This window comes from Elephas maximus, chromosome 13 (assembly GCF_024166365.1).
Source record: "Elephas maximus indicus isolate mEleMax1 chromosome 13, mEleMax1 primary haplotype, whole genome shotgun sequence".
NCBI classification, from domain to species: Eukaryota; Metazoa; Chordata; class Mammalia; order Proboscidea; family Elephantidae; genus Elephas; species Elephas maximus.
Window position 1 is genome coordinate 30,776,723 of NC_064831.1, and position 12,210 is coordinate 30,788,932.

Below are 12,210 nucleotides of genomic sequence, written 5' to 3' on the forward strand. Positions count from 1 at the left end.
GACGTAAGTGGCTCCTGTCCAGGCATAAAAGGTCCGTGGACTTTGAATACCTTTACCCCCTGCATGGACCTGTGTGGGCCTATTCCAGGAGAATAGGCACTTGCTAGCAGACTGTGACTGTTAAAGCTGTGTGGTAGAGAAGTGGGTGTTTGACATTTTAAACAGCTTTGTCCATTAAGCAGGGTCCTCACCTACCCACAACAGGAGCCTAAGGACTGGTGGCTCCTCTCAGGTCACCCGGCCACCCATGACAGGATAACTGGTACCTCCCAGTCCTTACAACCAAAATCACTGGGTGTCCACGGTATGTCTGCAGAACCGACCCACCTGCATGCTCTAGGGAAGAGGGATGCACTTTCCTCAGAGACACTCAGGGGACAGTTGTCAGCCCCCTGCCTTGTTCAGAGCGTGAGCCCCTGCTGCAATCAGATACCGGTACCTACACCATACACCCCCGCCCCTCTAAGACTGCGGGACTGAGCCTGTACCACACTTTATGACCAGTTACCTGGACACCTCAGCTGAATCTACACAAGAAAAGTGAATGGACTCAAAAGCTCATATACCTGATAACACCTCTAGCAATCTGGTGGCAGGACATCAGAGCCCCAAAGACAAAAATAATCAAGCTAGCTCACTCAAGAAACCCATTTGGGCATATCAAAACAAAACGAGAAACTAGGATATAGTAAGCAAACCTAAAATAAACTAATACTACAGATGGCTCAGAGACAAGAGTCGATATCAAACCACATAAAGAAACTGACCATGATCGCTTCAACAAGCTCTCAAAACAGAGAATCAAAGGATCCTCTGGATGAAGGTGCCTTCCTGGAATTACCAGATGCACAATTCAAAAGACTAATATACAGAACTCTTGAAGACATAAGGAAAGAGATCAGGCAATACACAGAACAAACTAAGGAACACAGATAAAAGAGTTGAAGAAATTAAAAAGGTTCTTCAAGAACATAATGAAAAGTTTAATAAGCTGCAAGAATCCATAGAGAGATACTAATCAGAAATTCGGAAGATTGACAATGAAATTACAGAGACAACTCAATAGAAATGCAGAGGAGGAGAACAGAGTAAGTGGAAGGCAGAATTACAGACCTTGAAGATAAAACACTTGACACTAACATATTTGAAGAAAAATCAGATAAAAGAATGTAAAAAAAAAATGAAGGAACTTTAAGAATCATTTGGGACTCTATCAAGAGAAACAACCTACGAGTGATTGCAGTACCAGCACAGGAAGGTATAACAGAAAATACAGTGAGAATTGTTGAAGATTTGTTGGCAGAAAACTTCCCTAGTATCATGAAAGATGAGACGATATCAATCCAAGATGATCATGGAACTCCACATAAGGTAGATTTTAAAAGAAAGTCACCAAGACATATTATAATCAAACATGCCAAAACCAAAGATAAAGAGACAATTTTAAGAGCAGCTAGGGATAAACAAAAAGTCACCTACAAAGAAGAGTCAATAACAATAAGTTCGGACTTAAAAAAAAAAAAAAAAATTTTTTTTTTTTTTGCTCAGCAGAAACCATGCAGGCAAGAAGACAATGGGATGACTTATATAAAGTATTGAAGGAAAAAAATTGCCAGCCAAGAATCACATATCCAGCAAAACTATCTCTCAAATATGAAGGTGAAATTAGGGCATTTCCAGATAAACGTAAGTTCAGGGATTTCATAAAAACCATATAAAAACTACAAGAAATATTAAAAGGAGTTTTTTGCTTAGAAAATCAATAATATCAGGTATTAGCCCAGGACCAGAACACTAGACAGGGTAATCAGATGTTAACCCAGACAGGGAAATTACAAATATATAACAAGAAATTACAAATATAAATTACACTCAAAACGGGAAAAGAGTCATGTCATTATGTAAAAGAAGACCACATTAAAATAATATACAGGAACTAAGAAATGTAGTCATAGATCTTTCACATGGAGAGGAAGACAAGGCAATACAAAGAAATAAAAGTTAGGTTTAAACTTAGAAAAATAGGGATAAATACTAAGGTAACCACAAAGGAGACTAACTATCCTACTCATCAAAATAAAATACAAGAAAAAAATAGAGACTCAGCAGAAACAAAATCAACAACGAATAAGAGGAAAAGACAATATATAAACTACTCAGCTAAAAAAATTATGCGGGAAAAAGAAACTGTCAGCAACACACACAAAAAAAGACATCAAAATGACAGCACTAAACTCATACCTATCCATCATTATGCTGAATGTTAATAAACTAAATGCACCGATAAAGAGACAGAGAGTGGGAGAATGGATTAAAAAAAAACAAGCTATGTCTATATGCTGCCTACGAGAGACAGACTTAGAGACATGAAGAAATCAAAGCTCAAAGGAAGGAAAAATATATCAAGGAAACAACAATCAAAAAAGAGCAGGAGTGGCAATATTAATTTCTGACAAAATGGACTTTAAAGTTAAACCGGAGGCAGAGCCAAGAGGGTGAATACACAGACGCTTCCTGCGAGCCCTCTTTACAACAAAGTCCCAAAAAAAACAAGGGAAACGAGTACATTTGTGACAAGCTGGTAGCCCTGAGCTTCAAAGGCAAGCTTAGAAAACGAACTGAGGGGCATGGGGAGGACGAGACCATACCGAAGCAGAGAGGTGTTACCGGACCTGAATCGCGGGGAGCCCTCAGGCACCATTCCCAGAGCGGCGGCGGCGGCAGGCTGGGGCTGGTACTAGCGTTCGGCCGCAGTTTCCTCAGGGAGAACCAGCCAGCCACACGGCCTGCTCACACCTCCAGAACCAGAAAAGTACGGCAATCTCGTCAAAAGCTAAATACTTGCGTATATTTTAATGCATCCCTCCACCCCCAAGCCGGCTTTAGCGGCTGAATTCCCTGGGCCTCAGATAGGCACTGTTGAGCACCTAGAGCCATCCTCCCGGCCTTGGGGAAGGAAAAAAATTGCAATTGGGAGAAAAGATAATTTGCTAACTCCACTAACTGGGTGAGCTCAGGACAGAAGCGGGTCCTGTCCACGCATAAATGGTTCGTGGACTCTGAGTACCTTTCCCGTCTGAATGGACCTGTGTGGGCCTATTTCGGGAGAACAGGCCCTTGTTGGCAGACTCCAACCATTTCAGCTGTGTGGTGGAGGTGTGGTTGTTTGATGTTTGATGTTGCTTTGACCATTCAACAGGGTCCTCACGTACCCACATCAGGGACCTAAGGACTGGTAGCTCCACTCAGGTCACCCAGTCACACGCGACAGGGGTCCAAGGATAACTGGTACCTCCCAGTCCTTACAACCAAATCCTTTGGGTGCCCACAGTCCGTCTACAGATCCCGCCCACCTGCACACTCTAGGGAACATGGATGCACTTTCCTCAGAGACACTCAGGGGTCGGTCCTCAGCCCCCTCCCTTGTTCAGAGCATGACCCCCTGCTGCAATCAGATACCGGTATATACACCAATCACCCCTGCCCCTCTAAGGCTGCAGGACAGAGCCTGTGCCACACACTTGATAATCAGCTACCTGGAAACCTGAGCTGAATTCATACAAGAAAAGTGAATGAACTCCTAGACTGATATACCTGAAAACAGCTCTAGCCATCTGCGGACAGGATGTCCGAGCTCTAAAGGCAAAAATAATCAAGCTAGCCCACTCAAGCAACCCATTTGGGTATATCAAAACAAAACAAAGCAAGAAGCTACGACACAGTAAGCAAGCATAAACTAATACAATAACTTATAGATGGCTCGCAGACAACAGTCAATATCAAGTCACATAAAGAAACGGACTATGAACACCTCAACAAACTATCAAAACAAAGAATCCAGGGATCTTCTAGATAAAAGTGCATTCCTGGAATTACCACAGCCAGAATACAAAAGTTTAATATACAGAACCCTTCAGGACATCAGGAAGGAAATAAGGCAATACGCAGAACAAGCTAAGGAACACACAGATGAAGCATTTGATGAAATTAGAAAGATTATTCAGGAACATAATGAAAAGTTTAATAAGCTGGAAAAATCCATAGACAGACAGCAATCTGAAATTCAGAAGATTAACTATAAAATTACAGAAGTAGACAACTCAATAGAAACTCAGGGGAGCAGAACTGAGCAAGTAGAAGCCAGAATTTCTGAACTTGAAGATAAATCACTTGGCACTAATATATTTGAAGAAAAATCAGATAAAAGAATTTTAAAAAATTAAGAAACCTTAAGAATCACGTGGGACTCTATCAAGAGAAAACACCTACGAGTGATTGGTTTCAGGGGACATCTAAGTCAATTGGCATAATAAAATCTATTAAGAAAACATTCTGCATCCCACTTTGGAGAATGGTGTCCGAGGTCTTAAATGCTAGCAAGCAGCCATCTAAGATGCATCAATTGGTATCAACCCACGTGGAGCAAAGAAGAATGAAGAATGCTAAAAACACAAGGTAATTATGATCCCCTGAGGCAGAAAGGGCCACATAAACCAGAGACTATATCAGCCTGAGACCAGAAGAACTAGATGACTGCCCTGGACAGGGAACACAACATAGAACCCATGGGGGAGCTGGAGAGCAGTGGGATGCAGACCCCAAATTCTCATAAAAAGGCCAGACTTAATGGTCCGAGTGAGACTAGAATGATCCCGGAAGTCATGGTCCCCAGACCTTCCGTTAGCCCAAGACAGGAACTATTCCTAAAGCTAACTCTTCAGACTGGGGTTGGACTAGACTATGGGATAGTCAATGATAGTGGTGAAGAATGAACTTTTTGGATCAAGTAGACACATGAGACTATGTTGGCATCTCTTGTCTGAAGGGGAGATGAGAGGGTGGAGAGGGTCAGAAGCTGGCCCAATGGACTCGAAAAGAAACAGAGGCAGGAAGGAGTGTGCTGTCTCATTAGGGGGAGAGCAATTAGGAGTATATAGCAAGGGTATTATAAGTTTTTGTATCTGGCAAAATTTAAAAATATAACAACACATTCTGGTGGTGAGGCTGTAGGAAACAGACACTGCTGATGTGAATACAAACTACCACAACCACTCAGGAGGAAGCTTTGGTAATATACAACAAAATTACATCTGCACTGATCTTTGGACCCAGTATTCTCACTTCTAGGAATTTACTCAGTATTCTCCAACAATACAAAAATACACATACATCACAGAATTCTTTGTAATTATAAAATATTAGAGACAACCTAAATGTCCACACATAGGAAAGTTACTGCATAAACTATGGTGCATCTAAACAATGGAACACTATGTAGCTTTAAAAAAGAATGAATAAGACCTCCACGATATGAGGTGATTTCCACAACACACACTTAAGAGAAAAATGCAAAGGTCAAATGAGTATCTATAGTATGCTGCCTTCATGTGAGAAAGAGGGGGAATATAAGAAAATGTACATTTCTACTCATTACAGCAAAAGAAATACAGGAAAGATAAACCAGAAACGAAGAACTATGGTGCACCTGACACAAGTCAGGGTCTTTTCAATCAGCTCATATATATGTGAAAGCAGAACAATGAAAAAGACAGAAGAATAGATGCAAATAAATTATGATGTTGGCAAAAAATAGCGAATACACCGTAGACTGCCAAAAGAACAAAGAAATCAATCTTAGAAGAAATACAACCGGAATGCTCCTTAGAAGCAAAAACATGGTGAGACTCTGGCTCACTTACTTTGAACACGTCATCAGGAAAGACCAGTAGCTAGAAAAAGACATTATGTTTGGTAATGTAGAGGGTCAGTGAAAACAAGGGAAACCCCCAATGAGATGGACTGACTCAAAAGCCACAACAATGGCCTCACACATACCAGTGATCATGAAGATGGCACAGGGCTGGGCAACCTCTCATTCTGTTACACGTAAAGTTGCATGAGTTCAGAGGCAAACTCAATGACAACTAAACAACAACAATAACAAAAACAAAAGGAGACTGGTTATCTATTAAGGACAGGTGGAAAGCAATAGGAAATGAGGAAATGAGAACAGTGTATTAACAGGGAAAAGGAGGGAGGTACACTTCTCTGGATGGTACAAATGGTTAACATACAGCTACTAACCACAAGGTTGCAGGTTTCAGTCCACCCAGAGGTGCCTCAGAAAAAAGGCCTGGCAATCTACTTCTGAAAACTCAGCCACTGAAAACTCTCTGGAGCACAGTTGTCCTCTAACACATACAGGTCGCTAGGAGTCAGCGTCGACTCACCAGCAACTGGCTTTGGTTTACATTTCTCTGAGTATACATATTTTCAATAATTCGGACTTTACAACCATAATTTTCACATACCTTTCCTATGCTAAAACACGCATGCAATAAATAATAAAAACCAAGCAGAATGTGGGGGAAACCGAAAATGAAATATAAACACCAACAAAAGAACCTAACTACCTAATCTATGTTATAAATGAACAACAGAAAAAAAGAAAAGGGAAAAGGAAAGAGAGAAAAAGGAAACAGTACCTTAACTGGACACTATTAAGGCTAAAGACAAAAAGAACTGTACATAAATGCTATAACCTAGTCAGTAAAAGTACTTCTTACAGCAGCATGAGTTAGTAATTCTGAATCTATGTTATGTGTACAATATAACTGAACAAATAAGTAAACAGACTATACATACTGAGAAATATGTTTTTCATTGTTGAAGAAAGAACTTATACATAAAGAAAGGAGAAAGGCTTAAATGAACCCTGTGGTGTTAGAATGGAATCAGAGGTATTAGGATAGATCAACTCGACATAAGTGGGATCAGTATAAACTCATGATTTTTAATACAGACATAGAAATGTGTGTGTGTGTAATGTCCTAGCTCCACCCACTCAGAGGGCCTAAAAGCAACGACACCCCATAAAATAAGGAAACCTAGCACCCAGATCTTGATCTTTAAACACCATTCTCCTGTAAAAGAAACCAAGGCTGGTTGATTCTAGAACTGGTTGATTCTAGGGTGTGGCAGGGAAAATACAAGATGACAGACGACCCTGAAACATATTCTGGTGTCAGTAAGTAAAAAAAGGTTCAAAAAAAGATGGGCGCTTGTCAAAAGAACACAGGAGCCAACCTGAAGGAATGCCTATATGGCCAAAGCTGCAACGATTTCAGCTACAAAATAAAAAATACTACTGGACTTAAACCTTTGAAGAAAATAAATATTCATGAGTTCATACTGATACAAATAATCAAATACATAAACAAATGGGGGAAAAGAGATGTCTTCCTCACAACAGAATTGCAAGAAATAAATATAGAAAGAAAGAGGAAAAAAGGATCACCATTAGGCAAAAACACCATGTTCATAAAAGTTGCAGAAGGGATTTACTCATGGATGCTAAAATTAGAGGGGCTAAAGTTTGTGAAGAAACTTTACATAGTCTCAAAATACCTCCCATAAGATATTTATCCACATGTACATAAAATTACAGTGAAAGAATTTTGTAATGTATTGGATTTTAGCTGCCTCTTGCATACCCTGTAGCTAAATGATCAAATTGAACTGAAAAGAAAGGCTTGTTTTGAGTTGTCAGCTACTGACAAGCAAGCTCCATGCATAAAGGGATCCTGCTGAATCCTGTTCAGTGTCACAGCAACACAGAAACCTCCGCTGGCAGATGGGCAGTGGCTGTGCTCGAGGCGCACTGGCTGGGAGTTGAACCTGAGTTTCCCACACGGGAGGCGAAAATTCTACCACTGCCCCTTACAAGACAGTGCTTATCAACTACAAAGGGAAAGATAGTAACTTTATAGAGCAGAGACTCAGCAGAAGCCAATTTAACCAAGCCATCAAGGCAAATAATACTAGTAACAAGACATATCAACATCGTAAACCCCTTGATACGATGCACTGAGAAGAAGACAACGTCATTTTTCTGGTATCTTGCCAGAAACGCATTAGCTCAGTCCAATCATGAGAAAACATTGGGCAAACTCAAAGAGAGCAGTACTCTTCAAAAGTGTCAAGATCATGAAAGACAAGGAAAGACTGAGGAACTGTGACAGGGTGGAGAAGACTAAAGGACAACTAAACGCAATGTGGGTTCCTGGATAGAATCTTGATCAGAAAGAGGACAGTAGTAGAAAAACTGGGGAAATTCTAATAAGATTTGTAGTTCAGTTGATAATACTGTATCCATGTTAACTTCCTATTCTTGATAATTACATTATGGTGTAAGATGTTAACATTAGGGGAAGTAGGGTGAGGAATATAAGAGAACTCCTGTGCTATTTTTGCAACCGTCCTGCAAGTCTAAAATTAGTTCAAAGTAAAAGTCAGAAAAAAAAAAATAGTAAGGAATTCTGAGCAAAGGTCAAGGTTTAAATAGAAGGAACAAACTGCTTACATTGAGACAGAATGAAGGAAAGAACAGCGGAGACAGAAAAGAGTGAAATGGAAAATGAAAGAATATTAAGGCAGTTCATTTTTGCAGTCTCCTACTTTCTTGTGAAATAGGCATTATCACCTGCTGCTCTGTATTAGAGGAGCCCTGGTGGCGCAACGGTTAAAGCGCTTGGCTAACCGAAAGATCAGCAGTTTGAAACCACCAGCCACTGGTAGAGAAATGCGGCAGTCTGCTTCCCTAAAGATTACAGCCTTGGAAACCCTGTGGAGTCGCTATGAGTTGGAATCGATTTGACAACAGTGGGTTTGGTTTGGTTTTTTGGTTCTATGTTACACAATAGTACCATTGGGAAAATATATCGTTATTGTCCAGCTCTTAAAAAGACCAAACAACCCCAAGCAGAAAGGGAATTACATTTCTACAAATTACAGATTTGTGTTATTCATACTCTTTAAGTGCGCTGACCTACTCCGTATTTACTATTAAGAGATTTACCTATTTATAACATTGATAACTAACAATCATAAAAAAAAAAAAAAAAGGAGGGGGATAATATTTTTTAACATCACACAAATTTTAAAAGTTAACATAATTTTTGCTATTTAAGGTATGTGTTTTCTGATTGTTACATGAATTCACAAATTGTTTTTTCTCATCTTTGGGCAGTCTGTCAAATCTTTAAAAGTTGTCTTCAAAACAGAATGATAAATTAGTAAACTACTACAAAACTACCACTAATGTTTAGGCCTCAAAACCCAGTTACATAGGAGGCAAAAATGTCTCAGGTCATCTCTGGGGCTCTGCTTCTATAAATCTGCCAGTGGTGTTCACTAACTAATAAAAATAACCAAAGACCTATAAAGTGAACTATTAATTAGCATTTGTAAAACTGTATAAATAGCATCTCCTGAGGTTTATGCTTCATCCAACTGTTCAGATTTTTTAAATTTTATTATAAAAATCACATTTTGATCTCTGTACACTGAATAGACTAGATCTATCCAGAAAGAGGACTCCTTTGGTGGTGCAAATGGTTAATGTGCCCAGCAGCTAACTGAAAGGTTGGGGGTTCATATCCACCCAGAGGTGCCCTGGAAGAAAATCCTGGCAACCTACTTCCAAAAAATCAGTTGTTGAAAACCCTACAGAGCACAGTTCTACCCTGACACTCACGGGGTCACCACAAGTCAGAAGTGACTCAATTTGACAAGTGGTTATCCAGAAGGAAACCATGTTAGGACTTTTATCAAAATTTAATGAGAAAGATATACATACCCTACAACTCTTAGATGCATTTAACCTCTCCTTAGGACCCAGGGAATGGGAAGGAGAAGGTGCTAGATATGACAGGATCCCTGAAGATAAGAGGAAACAAAAGACTCCGTGATACCAGAAAAGAAGAAAACTGCCTTTACAGCCTCCAAGGTGCCCATTAGCTTATGGATCAGAAATCTAATCCTAATGATCTATCGGGTGACTGCTGTTGAACAAAAATCATGTGAGTGTTTCCAAGGAGGTCTGCAATGGTATGCCCGAAGTACAGGAAGGCAGACAGAAACAGGATGAACATGCAACATCATGCTAGAGTGGGAACTTACATTTCTTTTATCAAAAAGTACAATACTACGGAATATAAAGCAAAATTCACTTTAATAAAACAATGCGTATAAATCTTCAACAAATTTCCTGAGTTTTTCTAATAAAATGAGTCTTTAAAGAAATGTCTCAAGAGTTGTTCTTTCTACAGACACTTTAGTAAAAAGTAAAACAAGTTGAGAAGTACTATAAATAAATAAAGGAGCCCTGGTAGTACAGTAGTTAAGCACTCAGCCGCTAACCGAAAGGTTGGCAGTTCTAACCTACCAGCTGCTCTTAGGGAGAAAGATGTGGCAGTCAGCTTCCATAAAGGCTGTCGTTGTTACTGTTGTTGCTGTTAGGTGTTCTGGAGTCGGTTCCAACCCATAGCGACCCTATGTACAACATAACAAAATACTGCTCCGTCCTGCACCATTGTCACAATCGTTGTTATACTTGAGCCCACTGTTGCTGCCACTGTTGAGGGTCTTCCTCTTTTTCGCTGACCTTCTACTTTACCAAGCATAATGTCCTTCTCCAGTGACTGATCCCTCCTGATAACACGTCCAGAGTATGTGATACACAGTCTCGTCATCAGCCTTGGAAACCCTATAGGGCAGTTCTACTTTGACCTACACGGTCACTGTGAGTTGGAATCGAATCGACTCCAGGGCAGTGGTGCTTATAAATAAAGGTCCCTGGGTGGCACAAAGGAGCCCTGATGGCACAGTGGTTAAGAGCTCGGCTTCTAACCAAAAAATTAGCAGTTCAAATCCACCAGGCGCTCCTTGGAAACCCTATGGGGCAGTTCTACTCTGTACTATAGGGTTGCTATGAGTCAGAATCAACTCGACGGCAAAGGGGTTTGGTTTGGTTCGGATGGGTTCGGTTTGGTTTGTCGCACAAAAAGTTTGCGTTCCTATATTAACCTAAAGGTTGGCAGTTTGAACCTACCCAGCAGCACTGCAGAAGGCCTGACAATCTGCTTCCGTAAAGACTATGGCCAAGAAAACACTATGGAGTAGTTCTACTCTGTAACACATGGGGTCACCATGAGTAGAAATTGACTCGATGGCAACAGGTTTATAAATAATTACAATCTAAGCAACTAATGAGCTCTGACGGGTGAGTTAAGGACCATGCTAAGCAGGTAAATACAGAACACTGAGCACAAAAAGTAGCAAAACTTGGGCTTACTTTGATCTGATCTTGCTTAGATTTTTAGAGTATTGCATCAACAGTATTCCAGACACCAGTTACCATGCTGACGATTTGGCATCAAATCTATCAGAATATGTGTATTTTTTCTCACTCGTGAAGAAACAGGAAGAGAATGGTAAGATCTGCTTTGATTTCATTACTCAACATTAACTTTTAAGTTAAACTGACTTGTTAGTAATTTTAAAAACTAGTTAAAACACCAAAAAAAAAAAAAAAAAAACTCACTGCCATCAAATCGATTGTGACTCATTGCTACCCTACAGGACAGAGCAGAACTGCCCCACAGGGTTTCCAAGACTGTAAATATTTCCAGAAGCAGACTGCCACATCTTTCTCCCACAAAGCGGCTGGTGGGTTTGAACCGCTGAGCTTTCGGTTAGCAGCCTAGCACTTAATGACTATGCCACCAGGACTCCTACCACTGCTGTAAATCGATTCAGAGTAGAACTGCCCCATAGAGCTTCCAAGGAGTGCCTGGTGGATTCAAACTGCTGACCTTTTGGCTGGCAGACATAGCTCTTAACCACTACGCCACCAGGGTTTCCAGTTAAAACACAGAGTGACTTAATTAAATAACAGAATACATTTAACCTGTAATCAGTGGCTATTGAGTCAATATTGACTCATGGCGACCTGATGTGTGTCAAAGTAGAACTGTGAGTCATAGGGTTTTCAAAAGATGATTTTTTGGAAGTAGACCGCCATGCCTTTTTCCAAGGAGACGGACTCAAACCTGGATGGACTCGAATCTCCAGTTTTTGGTTTAGCAGCCAAATGCATAAATTGTTTGCATCACCCAGGGACTACAGATATGTTTAGAGTTGAAAAGTAATATCTGAAATATAGATGCTTTCTGTTTCAGTTTAAACAATTTAAAATAATTTGATTTTTTTTTATGACACTTTTCCTAACATGGAAAAAAATCCCTTTCCTTACTATCCAACAAAATCATATTGAACTGAATATGGCTTACCAGAGTCAGTTCAAAGTGTATTAAAACTCCTTTCATAAACAGAACAGCCAGATAAATAGAAATAAGCTAATAAAGAATC

General features: G+C 40.0%; 1 protein-coding gene across 2 annotated transcripts in view; it reads right to left on the reverse strand.

The window, feature by feature from the left end:
- The window catches only part of ARFIP1 (ADP ribosylation factor interacting protein 1), a 204,194-nt gene that overhangs the window by 175,308 nt on the left and 16,676 nt on the right, over positions 1 to 12,210 (reverse strand). The gene's annotated exons all lie outside the window — the stretch shown is intronic.